Genomic DNA, 4,080 nt, shown 5'->3' on the forward strand with positions numbered 1-4,080 from the left:
TTGTTTCTCCACATAGCCTAGTTAGTTGATTAGTTTTCCACTTTATTCAACAGAATGATGAAGGTTCTGTTGCTGGTTCTTGTTGTCGCCCTGGTATTGGCAAATGGTAGGTTAATGGTATCTTATCTAAAGAGTCTGATTGTGCATTTAAGATGTAATAAAAAGCATTTTTTCATAATCAGATTAACTGTGTTGTAGGATCTGCCCTGAAATGTCACAACTGTGTCCCCGGCACACCTGGAGGAAGTTGTGTGACCACTCAGGAGAGGCTATAAAAAAGACACCTGTGTGTCTGCCAGATTCACCAGCTCTCCCTGTGAGTTTCCTAGTATTATTACTGGGAAAAAAATATATATAGAAAGACTTTTACAGAGAAAAACACATCAGGATGAACAATAACCTCTATTTCTTATATTTTCTTGTCCATCCCTCTAGATTCTCACTTCCGGAGGTGCATTAGCATGGCAGACTGCGGGATTCTTCATTCCAGCCCCTATATTAAAGCCAACTGCTGTCAGACGGATCTGTGCAACACCGCAGTCATTTAAACACACAAATCTCAATGCATATCAAGCCATAAACGGCATTTAATAGTGCATGTCACACATATATAAATTAGTAGAATTATTTACTAATGCAAGACCAGTTATAGGCTAATGTTGAGTTATAGGATGTTACACAACATGCAAATTATTATTAAGGTGATTCTTTCAGTAAGGGCACTTTTTCATATCTGTATTCCATTTTCTTACTAAAGCTAAAAAATTAGCATGAACAAAATGCTGCATTAAGGACATGATTTTGCTACAGCTGTTTATCCTTTCACCTGTGTCTTCAAGTCTGAGTGTTTATAGCTCATTTGTCACACAACAGATTGAAAATGACCCTTCACTAATGTGCATGAACTAGATCATACAGGCATTACAAAGACAATGAGAATACTGTGCACAATATAACCTTTAAAAATAGTGTCTTTATTGGCAGTAATGGTTTTATTAAGAGCCTTTAACTTCAATGGAATCTTTCCATTCCAAAAAAAAAAAAAAAGGTTCTTTAGATTTTTAAAATGTTCTTCAAAATAAATAAATAAATGATTTGATATTGGTTTGATATAATACCATGAATGAATGATGAATTTCTTTGCGTTCTTGGAATTGAGAAACAGCCATATTGTACAAAGCACAGTGCAATCTGATTCACAAACACATGACTCTTATGAGTCGGTTCTTTGTAGTAGGCTAATTCAAAAATATACAGCTCAACCAGCAAACCCATTCCTGAAACAAATTAGGCGACTCTCCTGTTTTGTGTCAGATCAATGAGCTTTCAAGTCAGCAAGTCATAATTTTGATTTATGTAATATTTATGACTTAATTAGGACATAATTTCGACTTCTTAAGTCATAATTTAAACTTTTTAGTCATAATTCCGACTCATTCGACTATTTATGTAATAATTATGACTTACGTGTGTCATCATTTCGATGATTTTTTCTTACGTGGTGGAAACTAAAAGGTCAAGTCACATGGACTGCATTGAGGGATACTGTGCTCTGTTGTATACTGCACACTTCTAGGTCATTCTCTGCAAACATAAAATTCACATAATGTACACAGTATACTTACTATACAGCCTACTGCAAATCTAGTAAAAGTAGCATGCCTTGGATCACTAATACAGAACCCAAAACAGTGCTTTATATTGTCCTCCATGACCTGAATTTGTGTGGGTTAGATGGATTAGAGAAACACTGAAAGTTGTTGTATTGATGAATCAGACTAAATAAATTACACTGCTCATGATGATGTATTTCCTAACAGCTTTTTCTCAATAGAGAAATATTTTTGTTCAGATAAGAAAAACAAAGACACACCTTCATATACTTTGTTCTGATGACACATTTTGATATGACTTCTTATTTATTTTCCACTACAGTCTCCATGAATCTTTAACATCAAATCCTCTGTATATTATGAAATATATGATTCAGAAAGGAGTGTATGTACATCAGTGTGCCGTCACTCTTCTCGCTCATTTCCTGAGCTTCTCTAAGAGAATAAAGTTGTGTAACTCACTGTCTTGACGTCAAAACTATTCCAAGCTCCTTTGCCCAAGTCATTTTTATAGCAAGCTATATCCTGTATAGGGGTGATCATTAGAATGTAAAAATATTATTATTTATAAGCAGAAACTTTAAAAACAGAGAAACATGAAACTGTAGGACAATTGTGTCAGAAAATCACACATGGCAACAGTCAATTATAAAAATGAACATATAAAAATGCTTGACCGCAGAATGATGCCATTGACCAATCAAGACCTCCAGAGAGCTGTGCAAGAATAAGTGATCATCTTGCATGCATTTAGTCAGGTGCTTGTGTAACTTTGAACTTTTGTGAACTCTGAGGTTTTCTGTTCCTATGCAATGGTTTTTCTGTAAACCACATATATTACTCAGAAAAGTTACTATTGACCTGATGAAGTTCCTCTGACTTTTCACCCCAATTGCATTCAGTTGAGTTTGAGTTAATAGAATGCAGCACATTAAAGTCTCAAAGAACTTAACAAAACAATGACAGACAAAAATCAACAAAAGCTAACAGCTCAATGAAATGACATTGTGTTGTCGTCTCTTATATTAAATCATGGGATGAACATATCAAAGACAGAGACAAAGAGAGACATTCTCATTCTAGAGACCATCTGATTGGTCAAAAATTTGGATATGCCTGTGAGTGCAGGATTTAGTTAGAAGACAAAACTATCAGACATGCAGTAAAAGCCACAAAACTGAAATCTGATATCTGAAAAATAAGCTTTATTAAAATGCTTTTGATAGTTTGAAACCCTGATTGTGGTTTTAAATGTTTGCTGAATAATATGCATTACCCACTGCGTGTTCCTATAACACAATGCTGTGGTGGTACTTTAAAGGGATACTTTAACCCAAAAATGATTCTGCCATTAATTCAGTCATGAATTACTCAGCCTCACCATCAGAAGAATGCACATGCATGCATCATAGGCTACTCTCAATAATGGGGGAGGACAGTGATGCAGAAGAGAAGTTGAATAAAGATTGTTATTTTTGTTTTCTTTGCGCACAAAAAGTATTCTCGTAGCTTCATATAATTATGGTTGAACCACTGATGTCACACTGACCATTTTAACGATATTCTTACTACGTTTCTGGGTCTGATAACAGTTCAGTTGCATTGCTGTCTATGGAGGGTCAGAAAGCTCTCGGATCTCATCAGAAATATCTTAATTTGTGTTCTGAAGATGAACAAAGGTCTTAAAGGTTTGGAATGACATATTTTCATTTTTGGGTGAACTATCCCTTTAAAGAACATTTAACATGTATCCCTTTTACACCCCTTCAGTGAAGGCAAGGTTTGAACCAGCAAACTTAAAACTGCAGAGTCTACATCTTTATAAAAGGGGTGTTGTATAGCATTGCAGTTTCACTTCTTCTACACTATTCTTAGGGTGGAAAGGGAAATAACTGCTCTGGTGCGATAAACCAGTCTATTCTGCTCTATGAATTCAGGGAGAATTTATAATGTTACAAATATTAAGAAATATTCATTAAGTTAAATGTCAAGGCGAATTGTACAGTAGGCTAATACCATAATAATATGTTGCCCTGCTGAAAAAAACCCCAAAAAACAATAGACACCATCACAAAATTTGTAATGGTTTTGCTGGTTATAATGGGAATTGAATTGGTTTTAATGGAGACTGGTAATTGGTCACCATCACCTTCTATTGGTGGCTTAATGGAATATGTCCCAAAACACACTACAAAAAAATTCCTGGTTATAATGGTTAAAAGTTTATGGTTTGTAATGTTTGTAATGGCATTTTTTTTGTGATGGTTCTATTGGTTTTTTCAGCGTGTTATCAATGAACAATCAATTATGTGTCCCTGATTAAAACTGGGATTGGGGAGACTGGGGGCATTTTTCATTTTCATTCATAGCATAACTACAAATCGACTGACCACACTAACCAGAAAATGTAACAGGGGGTGGGCGCATTGGGGGCGTTATTAACCTCATGTGAGGGAGAGACTTGGCC

The sequence above is a fragment of the Barbus barbus genome, assembly GCF_936440315.1.
Source record: "Barbus barbus genome assembly, chromosome: 15".
Classification (NCBI taxonomy): domain Eukaryota; kingdom Metazoa; phylum Chordata; class Actinopteri; order Cypriniformes; family Cyprinidae; genus Barbus; species Barbus barbus.